We start from the raw sequence: 14575 nt of genomic DNA, 5'->3' as shown, positions 1-14575 counted from the left end.
TCGGCTCATTTCCAGCCTTGTCTGCTTGAGACGTCTTATCCGACTTTTTCTTCGGTTTGCTCGACATGTCCTTCACATAGAATACTTGTGTCACATCCTTGGCTAGAACGAATGGTTCATCTTTATATCCAATCTTTTTAGAATCGACTATGGTCATCCCATACCGGTCCTTCGTTACGCCTCCTCCAGCCACCCATTCGCAACGAAACAGAGGGACAACTATGGGTCCATATTCAAGTTCCCATATCTCCTCTATGACACCGTAGTAGTTGTTCTTTTCTCCATTACTGTTTACTATACACATACGGACACCACTGTTTTGGTTGGTGCTTTTTTTATCTTGAGCTCTCGTGTAAAATGTATACCCATTGATTTCGTACCCTTAGTATTGCTGGACGGTTATTGATGGTCCCCTAGCCAGCCATTGAAGTTCTTGATCAACTGTGTTGTTGCCCAATAATTTTCGTCTGAACCAGCCATCAAAAGTTTTTATATGTTGGCGTGTAATCCAAGCAAAATTCTTCTGTGGATTTTCGGACCATATAATATTCATGTGCTCATCAATATAGGGAGCCACCTTGGATGAATTCTGAAGAACCGTGAAGTTTGCTTGGCTGAATTCACTACAAGAGATGTTTATATTACATTTCTTTCCTAGTGTGCCTTTTCCCTTTAGTCGCCCCTCATGGTGTGACACGGGGAGCCCAATCGGATTGAGATCAGGAAGATGGTCAACGCAAAACTCAATGACCTCCTCTGTTCCATAGCCCTTAGCAATGCATCCTTCTGGGCGAGAACGTTTGCGCACGTACTTCTTCAATACGGCCATGAACCTCTCGAAAGGGAACATATTGTGTAGAAAAAAAGGTCCCAGGATAGTTATTTCTGTCACAATATGAACTAGAAGGTGTGTCATAATATTGAAGAAGGAAGGTGGGAATACCATCTCGAAGCTGACAAGACATTCGACAATATCTTTCTGCAGCTTTATTAGATTATTTGGATTAATTGCTTTTTGCGAAATTTCATTCATGAACGCACAAAGCTTTACAACTGCCAATCTCACATTTTCCGGTAGAACACCCCTTAGTATAACCGGAAGTAATTGTGTCATCAGGACGTGGTAGTCATGTGACTTCAAGTTTTGGATTTTCTTCTCTTTCACATTTATTATGCCATGTATATTTGAGGAGTACCCAGACGGGACATTGATACTGTTCAAGCAATCGAACATACTTTCCTTCTCCTCTTTGCTCAGATTATAGCTGGCAGGTTTTAAATAGTGGCATCCTTTGTCTCTCTTCTCGGGTTGCAAGCCTTGTCGTCCAGCTAGCTGTTGCATGTCGCGCCTTGCTTCCAATGTGTCTTTTGACTTACCATACACTCCTAGGAAGCCTAGTAGGTTCACGCAAAGATTCTTCGATAGATGCATCACATCAATTGCGTTGCGAACCTGTAAGACTTGGCAATAAGGTAGGTTCCACAATATAGACTTCTTTTTCCACATTGGAACATGTCCCTGGTCATCCTTGGGAACAGGTTGGCTACCGGGACCCTTTCCAAATACTACCTTCACATCCTTGATCATCGAGAACACACGCTTTCCATTACGGAATAGTAGCTTAGGACGAGTTTTGGGCTCTCCTTTGAAATGCTTCCCTTCGGTTCTTAGGGAGTGATCGGTAGGAAGAAATCGACGATGGCCCATGTATACGCACTTCTTACAGTGTTTCAAATAAATGCTATCGGTCTCATCATAACAGTGGGTGCAGGCCATGTATCCCATGTTCGACTGTCCCGAAAGTTTTGCAAGTGCAGGCCAATCATTGATGCATACAAAAAGCAAAGCTCGGAGGTTGAAGGACTCCTGTTTATACTCATCCCACACACGTACACCTTCTTTCTAGAGTAGTAATAGATCATCCATCAAGGGTTGCAGGAACACATCAATGTCGTTGCCAGGTTCTTTTGGCCCTTCTATAAGCACCGACATCATGATGAACTTACGCTTCAGGCACAACCAAGGAGGAAGGTTGAACATACATAGGGTCACAGGCCATGTACTATGAGCACTGCCAAACTCACCGTACGGATTCATTCCATCCGCACTTAGAGCAAATCTTATATTCCTTGGGTCATTGTCAAATTGAGGATACTCTCGGTTAAGATTTCTCCACTGGGACCCATCTGCTGGGTGTCTGATCATGTGATCCTGCTTATGGTCTTCTTTGTACCACCGCATCAACTTAGCGTTATCCTTGTTTTTGAAAAAGCGCTTCAGACGTGGTATTATAGGGAAGTATGAAAGGAATCGGGTGCTCTAGCCTAAGAGGGGGAGGGGGTGAATTAGGCACTCTAAAAACATAGACCTATAGCTCCAACTAGTTTGCACAAAACTTAAACTAAAACATGCTATCTAGATGTGCAACTAGGTTGTTCTAGTGTGAAAACCCTATCCCAAAAGAGTTTAGCAACCTATAGCCTTTCCTATCAAGAAACTATTCTATGAAAGTAAAGGCACACAAATTGCTAGTATGAAATGCGGAAGCTTAAAGAGCGGGATAGGAGATAGCAAACTCTTGACGCGGGTGTTTATCCCGTGGTTCGGTTAGCCACAAAGGCACACCTACATCCACGTTGTTGTAGCACTCACTAAGAGTATTGCTACTCGGCCACCAAGTCTCTTCCGTGAACACAATCACGGTCACCTTGGCCCCAAGTTCCACTAAGGAGCTTCTCCACAAAGGATGGGGGTCTCCACGTCCCCCGCACAAAGATGTCATCGCCGCTCCACACCAAGTCGGAGGGTCGATGACGTTGCCAGCGAGCTTCACGCTCCAAGGTACCGGCGCACCAAGCTCTTGTTTTGGTTCGCTAATGAACCACAGCTCAAAGGCTCTAAGCCTTGCAATCTCACTCACTAAGAGCTAATCCTTTACACAACACTCTCAAAGTGTGCTAAGGGCTAAGGATATGATCTTGATGCTTTTGTATGGCTTGGAGATGTTCTTGGGTGTGTGTGGGATGTCCAGCAACTCCAGCAATCTTCAAATGACCGGGGTGAGGCGTATATATAGGCCACCAAGTCTTGTAGCCGTTGCTCCAACGGTTAGCTGAAAATCTGCGTATCACCGGAAGAACCGATGCCTCTGGCAGGGGTAGCGTCGGTTCTTCCGGTCACTCATAAACCGAAGTAGCCGTTGAAGTCCTAACAGCTGACGCAGTGACTACTGGTTGAACCGATGCTTTGTTCCGATGCATCCCCGGTTCATCCGGTGCTTTAAGAATCTTCTCCTGACAGCTGACGTCATTACACCGATGGTATGCACCGATGCTTCACCGGTTCAACCGGTGCTGAAGAATCTTCTCCTGGGCTCTTGACATCGTCTCTAGAACATAGGACACCCAATGCACCGATGCCCCCTTTTTGACCCGTCGATTCAACCGATGCCTATAGGCTGACTTGGCTTCGATTCCCTTCTGCACCAAACTTCATAGCGCTGGTTCTTCCGACAAGCGTCGGATGCACCGATGCCTAAGCATCGGTTCTTCCAGTGCTCCTGATCCGAAGAGCTTTCAGGGCGCTCCCCCTCGACCCCCATCCGCTAACCGGGTGGCGGAACCCCCATAGGGGCAGCCCTTCGGGCCTTGCTACGCCTATTTTCTCTTTCTCTTTGTCATCACTTGATCCTAAAAGCCTGAGAATGATCATCTTAACAATCATATTAGTCCAAGTGTTGTGTTGTCATTCGATCACCAAAATCACTCGAAATGGCATAAATGGTGCCATGTTCGTTACAAAGTACCACACCAACTTTGCGGGAACTCTCTTCTTTACCGGCTGCCCATCAACATCACCTGGATCATCTCGCCTAATCTTATACCGCAATGTGCTGCAAACAGGACAAGCTTCCAAGTTCTCGTATTCTCCGCGATACAGGATGCAGTCGTTAGGACATGCGTGAATCTTCTGCACGTCCAATCCAAGAGGGCAAACCATCTTTTTAGCTTCGTATGTTGTTGACAGCAGTTCATTACCCTCAAAAAGCATGTTCTTTACAATCTTTAATAGCTCACCAAATCCCTTATCGGTGACACCATTAGTTGCCTTCCATTTCAGCATCTCCAGCGTGGTACCCAACTTTTTTTGCTCCGGTTTGCAACTAGGGAACAACGACCTTTTGTGATCCTCCAACATCTTCTCGAACTTTAATGCCTCCTTCACAGTCTCACTATCTTTCTATGCATCAAGTAACGCCTGACCTAGCTCGTCAGGTGGCTCCTCTTGTGCAACATTTGCTTCACCCTCGTCCATTGGTTCATCTTGAAAGCCACCTGCTTCATGAACCCATGCCCAATCTGGAAGGTTGTTATCATCATCGGCATTTTCTTCATTATCTTCCATCATAACTCCAACTTCGCCGTGCTTGGTCCAAAGGGTATAGTTATTCATGAATCCATTCAAGGCCAGGTGATTCCATAGAGTATCTCTTTTCCGGAATTCCTTTTTATTTTCGCAAATACTGCATGGACAACACATTAAACCCTTTGGTGACCTATTTGCCATTGCCGCCTTGAGAAAAGAATCTAAACCTTGAATCCACGCCGAGGTGCTCCGGCTGCCGTGCATCCATTGCCGGTCCATCTGTAATTAATTACCGTATAAAAACAAAAATCAATTCTACATATATCAAAACAAGTTACTATGAAGTAATTCGAAAACAAATTGTAAATGTGTCATAGGCCACCTATCTAGTAAACCTAAATTAAATAGCAAAATAAATTGACACAATAACATATACACATGTCACCATGAAATAATTCGAAAAAATCATTCTAAATATGTGATAGTCAAACTATATAGTAATCTTTCTCTAAAAAACAACAAATAATTCTACCTTACTCAAATTAATGAATAAATTGATAAATCATGTTCATTTTCCCTCATCTTTAAAATCCTTAAAATTTTGCATAATAACATATAGACATGTCCCCATGAAATAATTCAAAAAAAATATTCTAAATGTGTCATACTCAAACTATCTATGTAATCCTTCTCTAAAACACAACAAATCAATTCTATTTTGTTCAAATTAATGAACAAATTGAAAAATTATGCTCATTGTTCCTCAACCTTAAAATCACTATTTTCTTTACCTAGAAAGCATGAAACGAAAGAATAAACACTATGAAAAAAGAGTGGAAGAAGCTGCTAACCTTTAATGCACTTGGATGGGCGAAACCCTCACAAATTTTGGAGAAAATGGGCAGCACTTCACCTCTAACACGCCATGGGAGAGAGGAGAAGCTCGGCCAAATGGATGGGTCGGGCTGGGGAAGAAGGGAGGGGGGCAGTATATACGGGGCAACTTAGTGCCGGCCAGTGAATTCAGCCGGCACAAACTGTAGACAGTTAGTGCCGGCTGGACCCTTAAGCCGGCACTAACCTGCACCGTGCCAAGTTAGTGCCGGCTGGAGGGTCCAGTCGGCACTAAATTGGCTGCTGACCGTTAGTGCCGGCTTGAGGGGCAGGCTGTTGACCGTGGGGGTGACACTTTAGTGCCGGCTGGGGAGTCTAGCCGGTACTAACGTGACTGTGGTGTACTGTAGATGCACGTTAGTGCCGGCTCCCTTGTGACCAGCACTAACGTGCTGGTACCGATAAGCGTTTCTCCAACAATGCCTGGTCGATCTGTAACTCACTTTCAACGAATTGATGGTGGGTGTTCGCATCACGCGAATGCTCTATGATTTTATCTCCGTGTTCTTTATTTATAATCAAAGTTGCAACCTATTTTTTTTAAAAAAATTATTATTCAATTTTTCTACCCTATATATTGCAGGTGAATCAGGTGACTTGGTAAGAATGTGATTTCCGTCAAATTAATTTGGTGTCTCATATATGTATTCACCCATTCCATTTGTCCATACGGAGAGAACCTTTGAAGATAAATGCAATATTAAGTTACTCGCTCTGTTATTGGTTATTTTGACTCTAGCTTGCCAATGTTATGGAGACACCCACCAACTATGCAGTACCAAGTTACTTGATATGACTTATATATATTTTTTGACTCGGACTTATATATTACATGTCTAAGACTAGAGATAATAAAATCTTAATGAAATTATGAGACATTGCAACAAATATCTCTATGTTCCCTACTTCGACTTTCCCACCACAGCAACACTAGCAATCAATTATTAGGTCCTACGATGGTAAAGCATCCTTACCATCTTCCATATATAAACCTATATGTTTACTAGGGAACAATCCATTGTTGATTTTTGTAAATGATTATTCTACAATAGTATTGAAGATCTATGATTATTGAACACTGGAACTATTTGTATTTTGTAGGTTCTAAATTTTTTCAAAATTTTATGTTGTATTACTAAAAAAATCTGACACTACCTTTGTCTACATAAACTTATGTACATTTATTAACCTGCATGTTTTTTACATTCTAACAAATAATACATAGTTTTTATTGGATAGCTTTGCAGATATGTCAATATCATTTTTGTTATATGTTGCATGCTTATTATGTACTACCTCCATTCACAATTGTAGTTCGTTTGCATTTTTTTACCCTAAATTTGACCACTCGTCTTATTGAAAAAAAATTGTGCAAACATTGCCAAATTTAATTCATTCTCGAAGATCTTGTATTAATAAAGCAACCCACAACAAATGAAGTGATATTTTGCACAAATTTTTTAATAAGACCAATGGTCAAATATGAGGCTAAAAAGTCAAACAACCTACAATTTGGAATGGACTGGAGTAGTCGTACATGACATTTACTAATTGATTTGATATTCTCTTGTTTAATTTTTTCAATTTAAGGAAGTCATGGTCCACTATTCTCGATTTGAAGTAGAGGAAGCTGAATGGATCAATGCTCGTACATCTTTGCGACAACGTTCTCTTCCATGCAACACCACGGAATGTGAAGCTGTGAAACCTAGGGATACGGTGCTTTGTTATAGGGAAAATTCGATTCATGCCACCACAACTCCGTGAATTTGGGTGTCATGTTGAAAATCATGCCACTCAATGGCATGATTTTCAACATGAGATCCAATTTCAAGAAATTGGAGTGGCATGGATCCAACTAACCCGTTGTTATAAGGTATTGGGATCTTAAACACATTTTAGATGCTATATTAATTAGCATATAACAACATGTTGGTTTGCTTTGCATTCAAAACCAATGAACTTCACTTTCATAATAAGTATGTTTTTTAAAATTATATGGTGGGGAGTAATGGTTTTATTTGCCCCATTACTTTGAAGCATTGATCATTATATTCAGTAGCCTGTATAGTTGGTATGCCTGTCAAAAATAGTTCCCGGAGTTGCTGGAGTCTTTTAATTTTAATAATGGTGTTGCTTTTATACTACTACTACTACTATAATAATAATAATAATAATAATAATAATAATAATAATAATAATAATAATTGTTGTTGTTTGTTAAGTCACTTGGGCCTTCTCACTTTTTCTGCTCATATATAACTGAACATAGACAGGTTGATTATGGAAGGAATCACGGGATAGGGTGCCATATTGGAGGCATGAGAGGGTTAAGAAATAAGATATAGTAGAGAAACTAAAGTAACACATAAATAAAATTTGAGTTGAGTTAGTTTTCATAGGATTTGTACTAGAGTATATATAGTGAAAAACTGGATCTGCATTTATTCCCTCACAGCTATATTAGAAAAGAATATCTAACAAGGTGTAGTCAATAATAAGTGCTTGTTTGAATAGTGTTTTCTTATTATGATTACTAATGTTTATGTAACATTGTGAAATGATTCCCAACACATCTATTTTTGTTCTTATTTTCTTGTTCCCATTTCTACCCGTTAACCATGTAGTATTTTTATCTCACATGAACATATATTTTTTTTCTAAAATGTTCAGCTAAGTGAACAGAGCGGTCGCTATGATGCCATAGTGGACCGTATAATAAGAAAAGTGCATGACTCAGGAGCCCCGTGTGACTGCAGATTTTTGGTTCGTTATATGCACGATCGATCTGAGGTATTTCTCCATTTCTGCTAATAGTCCATCACTGACTGCAATTGTAGTAATTTATATATATGTGCTTCATTTTGTGTTACTTATGATCGTGATTAATGAGTAATTTCCTTATATTCATTGACATTTAAAACATTCCCTCATGTGAAATAGTAAAAAATTCACTTTTCTTCTATGCCACTTCCGGTAGTCAACTGTTATGTGGCAAGTAGGGGTGTAATTGGTTCGGATAATACCTGTTATTTGAGTTCTTATTCATTTAGAGGAGTTGATATCCAACCGTATCTGGATATTCAGTATCTGATACCGTATTAAAGACTCAATGTTAAACCTACTACACAATGAACTAAACCACTAAATTTACCTTTAGTAAATCTAAAGCGACACTGCATCCTTAAGCTTATCTACTGTTCTTTGTTTAGGATTAAAGATTCTTTTCATTTTGTAGGAATATGTTGCACTAAGAAAGTTTGCCTTCGACCAGAAAAGCTTCGAGCTTGGCACGAGCAACAAAATGAAACAAATAACTGAACAAATCAGTAAATGATGGTGCCATCAAGTTGGAGGCTATCTTATAAATTTATTATTTTTCAATTCTAGATATATTTATCACACCATATATGATTTGCTTATCACATGGTACCTTTTCATTGCTTCTGAACATTGCTTTAGCAGGGTAATTAAGTTATTAACTGTGTCAAGGTATTAATTTTACTAGCGTGAAATACGCCTTCGTTCACTGCTGGTTTGGGAACTGGTAGTGGAAACAGACAGAAATAGCCTGCTCGAGGGGGGCATCGTGCACTGCTACACAAAGTGTGATCTGCCGCCGTCACTCCACTGCAGGACACACAAACATTTGGCTTGTCATTTTTTCAATGCGGCCATTTCCACTCCAAAGCACTGTACCTTTGTGTTTCCTTCTCCGGTCTTTATATATTAGAGGTGCAAATTGGTAACCCTTAAATGCATCTCCAACCATTTTTAGTTCAAATATTTATGCTATTTTTTTAAATAAGATTCAATTTTGGAGAAGTAGCACAAATATTTGAACTAAAGAGGGTTGGAGGTGCACCTAAGAGTCACTAATTTGCACCCACTATTTGAACAAATATAATCTTACCCACTAGAAAAATATCATACTTGCGAGATGATCAGATCAGAGGTAATAATAAGGGTTAGTTGGATCCATGCCACTACAATTTCTTGAAATTGGATTTCATGTTGAAATCCATGCCATTGAGTGGCATGATTTTCAACATGAAACCCAAATTCACGGAGTTGTAGTGGCATGAATCGAATTTTCCCTAATAATAATGTCACATATTGGCAATGGTTGGCAAGGCTCTTATATATCTTTGTCATCGGTGGTAGCTATTTATCAGCACAATGGTTCAACATATATAATATTTGGTTGCCATAGTTAAAAAATAATATGCTAGAAGTCCTGCACACTATAGGTCACAAAAATGCAGCACAAACATGTAAAAAATTACATGCCCAATAGTTTTCCATTGGTCCGCTAGAGAGCGTTCACTACTACAGCCACCCCTATCACCGCCGGTTCTAAAAGTACATCACCAACGGTTTTGGGTACCGTTGGATTTAAGTCGTTGGTGATAGCGGGGCCATCACCGCCGGTTCGTATCTGGAACCGTTGGTGATGGAGACATCAACACCGCCGGTTTAAGACACGAACCGGCGGTGAAGACCTTTTTCCCATCAAAAAAATATTTTCATATAATAATATTGCATCATTTGTACAACATATATAATATATAATTATAGCAGCAGAATTTAACCATATGAGCTCATACATCGAGATTATTGCCCAAATATAAGTTAAAGGTGAATGGATAAATCTGACTCATCACATTTTATTAGCCAATTATATTCCACACAAATCCTAGTATCAGGACTTGCTGAAGTTGACATGGAATGGGATATGAATTAGTACAGTTCTTGGTTTGAAAGAAATAATATAGACATAAACATCTGAAAGAAGCAGACAATAGACATGTTTTCAGTTTCTGCCATTCACCAGGAAAATATATAGCTTATTCTACATTAAACATGCATGTCTGGCATATTCTACCATATAATTTGATCAAGCTAGCTAATGCTTGGTTCCACCCTATAATCATGACATTTTAACGTCCAAACAATAAAAAACAATTAACTTCTCTACCTGCACCAACCTTTCTCAGCAAATCCATCTGCATTTGAAGGTAGGAAGTAAAAATTAAAAAAAAAACATAGTGAACTGAATGCCTCATGCAGAAAGGCTTATGCAGTGACTGTCCCAAAACAGCACAAGGTAGCAAATGAGTACACCTATATAGTGTATTTGAAGTATATTTGCATTTCTCTTCATAGAAACAACACTTGTCCCAAAAGAGCACCAGGATATTTGCATTTCTGTGCAGAAAAACAACAGTTCTCCAATTCAGTTTAGCAATTGGTACAGAACATCCTAGTTTTCAATGCACATCTCAAATTAATCTATAGAGAAAAAAAATCATACAAACCACAATCTGAAACTGAAAGGATTATTTTGTTCTTTCGGCAGGCTAATGTCAAAGAGATCAATATGATAACACAAACTGACTGAGATTTGTTATAGATGATGGTTCAACTGAGGGCGAAGGATCAAGAATATACGACTGCGAACCTCCAAAGCGCAAAGGATATCGAAGAGGAACATTGAGATATGATGCAATGAGGGAGACTGCCTATGATTCATAACAAACAAACAGTCAGGTTTGTAAAATAGTACCATCTGGAGAGCATTGTTAGTTATATGTCCACCCAATCTGAATATCTTCTTTCTTCTAGAACAGAATGAAGTCATAAACTGATAATATTTCAAAATGCTCTGGCAAAGAAATTAGAATTGACAAAAGAATGGTGAATTTAATTTCCAGTTTATAATAATTAATCAAACTAGATATACTTACATGTGCAGCATATCCCAGAACAGTAGAAGATTTATGAAAATCAGTCTTGTCACTGAAATAGCCAGTCTTTTTGGCATTTGGCTTCGATAGCTGTAGACCCAATATAGCCAGAGGTCTTCTCTGAGAGCCATTTGGCAACGTTGATGTTCTGGAGAAACGCCCGTCTAGCCTGCCCACAAGCACAATGATGTTACAAATCTGTGTTTTCTTGGGTTCCAAAACCAAACAGGGGAATTACAATTACTCCATGGATGTTATTCAATTAGTTTCAGCTTTTCAGGACACGCTGCCCAGTCAAGAACTGGGAATGTGTGTTCCCCTCCTTTTGACACTCGAAGCACAACCGAAGGTATGGAGACGAATCCAACCTTTCCCAGGAATAATTCCGGGCTGAAAAGGAAAGCACCAAGATCCGAGCACCCACCCATTGGTAGAGCGCACAGGATCCGACAGTTCCATGAGGGATCGAGCAAGGAGGGGCGCCAATCGAGTCCCAACCTCAGTGATTATTATTACCTCTAATGCGGACTCGAGTCGCGCGGCGAGCTGCGCCTTGCGGTCCCTGCCGGATTGGAGCGCGGCGGAGAGGCTCCAGAGGCGGGCGAGCTCCTGCTGCAGGTCCTCCCAATGGATGACCTTGGGATCGTCGATGCCCTCGACCTCGCTGGGCGGCAGGATCACCCAGCCGTCCTTCTCCTCCGGCGGGGGCGAGGGCGGGGGAGGCTCAGGGGCGGCGGACGACGGGCCCGGATCCTCCATCGCGGGGGGTCATGTCCACGGGTGGGGGTTCGGGCGGAAGAGCGAGCACGGCATGGGCGGGCGGTGGGGGCTCGTGGTGTTGTGGTAGGGGCTGGTGGGAGGCGTCGGTCGTCGTTGTCGGGTTGGGGACGAGGGTGGAGGACGGGGCGGAGGGCCGGCGCCGCCGCCATGGGAGGGCGCGGGAGGAGGAAGGGGAATGGGGAGGAGGGCGGCGCCACGAGGGAGGGAGGGCTGTGGGCGGACGTCAGGGGGAGGAGGAAAAACATACCGGAGAGAGAGAGAGGGAGGGGAGAATGAAAAAAATAGGTGGAGAACACATCACTGCCGGTTCGTAATACGACCCGGCGGTGATGCTCTCGAGAGCATCACCGCCGGGTCCATTTGGAACCAGCGGTGATAGACTATCACCGCCGGTTCGAAACAAACCGGCGGTGATGGGGCATTTGCGATGATGTATTCTGTAGTAGTGGTTAGTGATATTGCCCCATATTTAGAGGAATATGAAGATACACCTCACATATGTAAATGTACTCAGTCAACATCTCCTTCTAGAGGTATTCAGGGTATAAACTCAGTATACCCCCAAACTCCCTAGAATCTCCTACAGTAACTGGGTGTGACGCCTGGCTTGTCAACATAGGCACCATGATACCACTCATTCTCATCCATCCAAACATCGGTTGCAGCCATATGTGACACGATAGGGTTTAGTTCTACCAACACTCCGATCCCTAAACCCAAAAGTTTTCAAAATATGTTGTTAACTAATATGCAAGTCTTTTCCTATGTTCTTTCTATCCTTTAAACTCCATGTATGAAACCGTTGGTGTCACGAGGCTCTCTATACACTGCTAGAAAAATGAGCATTCATTCCTACACATTAGTACCGGTTAACTTTTGGTCCAGTACTAAAGTCTCCTCGGGATCATTTTAGTATCGGGTCCAAATTTAAACGGTCCCGAGCCACTTTAGTACCGGGACAAACACCGGCCGGTACTAAAAGGCGACATTTAGTACCGGCCGGAGTCTTGGCCCAGTACTAAAGGGTACTCCAGGGTTTATTCAAAAGGAAAGGATCCCCACTGAACTACATGTGATGTCTAGGTGGGAGTGTAAGAAAGCTACACATGAGGCTGGAGGTTGTCGATTCGACTTATTGTGACTACGCACACGCATTTACTCAGAATTTCATTTTTTCTGGGTGGAGCACTTAGTACCGCCTGCTGCGGCCGGTAATAAATGGTGGACCATTTAGTACCGGGCAGCCGGTACCGGCTGCCACAGCCGGTACGAGTGCCGCTTTTTCTTGCACTGATATACAATTGATTCTATGGGTTCGCGGTTAGAAAGTTAGTAACCTGCAGAAACAGGGATATCCACTCATCACCTGTCACTATAGAGGTGGCAGTGTTGTATATGTTGAGAACAATTTATTCACTTCCAATACAAATCACCATATACAGGATGTTGCCAAGTAAACACGCCCTCGCTACAGGGTCAGGTCCACCGTCGCATGATAGACGACTTATACACCCCATGTCATATATTGTCAATATGAGATGTCCCCAAGGAAGCCACATCTCAAGGGACACGATTAGGATTGTTGATATTATTCACAAAAATGTATTTACTCACCTTACAAGGCATTTCATGTCCGATGCTGCATGGATGATATCAGTTTCTCATAACCAAATAACAAATACTTTATCTTTCTTCTATGAGTATATATAGGTGCATTGTTACTAATAGTAAGTTTTGAAAAAAAGTAAATACCATAATCAAACAAATTAGCTTTACCATCTATTGACTCAAATATTTATGATTAATCAGAATAGAGTCTCAAGGGTTTATCGGATCAGGCATACATGAGCTCTTATACCAGGAATGGCGGAACTAACCAATTTACACTGGTTCCAGAGCGCCCAATAATCATTAACGTGGTAATTATTTGAAATGGTGTAAATCTGATGGTCCATCAAGCATTTCCAAATCATCCACATTCGAACTATTATCTCATTGATATACTCAGAATTTGCATATGGAGGCACAATAGACATTATATTATTACACACATTTTTATATAATTAATTAATTAAAAAAATTATATAATTAAACTTTATGAAACAAAACTAAAGTGCGTGACAACTAGTATTAAGAAGTTTTAAAATGTTATGGTCTTAGGGCCTGATAGTCAACGAGACCATAATACACATCAAGGAGAAACATGGCTACACAGTCCGCCTCACAAACAAGCTTAATCTGTGATATTCTCTTAAAGCACTATATAGTCAGAACTTGACATACGTCAAGAAATACTAAGCAGCATAACTACGACAAAAAAGTTAATGATCAAGAGCAAGTGTTGAATGACTTATAACGATGAAGGCACAAGTTTTAGATGCAGCATTGAAAGATAGGGGCGGCGAGGGCGAGTGATAGAAGCGGGTTTTCACGTGGTCGGGGCTGTGGTGGCGAACAGAGGTAAGTGGCGTGGAGAGCAGAACCTGCAGCACCCAACCAGAGCTTGAGGAGGCATGGGGAAGGAGGGCGTCGCTGACGAGTGGGCCCAAGCGAGGAAAAGGGGTAAAATGCTGGGTCAACTTAAAAAATCGAAAACTAGGACTTCCCGTAATCCAAAAATCATCAAAATTTTACTGGAGCAAGATAAAAAATAATACCAATATCACACTGCAACAAAACAAGCACTCAAAGATCTGCCATAAAACATTCAAAGAAAAATAAACAAACAGCAGTTTTTGAACTTTACAAGAATTTTATGCTTCATTTTCGTTGTCAAAAAAATATATTT

The 14575-nt window shown here is 41.2% G+C and overlaps 1 pseudogene; it reads right to left on the bottom strand.

Moving 5' to 3' along the window:
• Positions 1 to 10635: 10635 nt before the first annotated feature.
• Positions 10636 to 11781, bottom strand: LOC120701914 (annotated as a pseudogene).
• Positions 11782 to 14575: the final 2794 nt, after the last annotated feature.

Source organism: Panicum virgatum, chromosome 4K (assembly GCF_016808335.1).
Source record: "Panicum virgatum strain AP13 chromosome 4K, P.virgatum_v5, whole genome shotgun sequence".
Classification (NCBI taxonomy): Eukaryota; Viridiplantae; Streptophyta; class Magnoliopsida; order Poales; family Poaceae; genus Panicum; species Panicum virgatum.
This window is presented reverse-complemented; position numbering and strand designations above follow the sequence as displayed.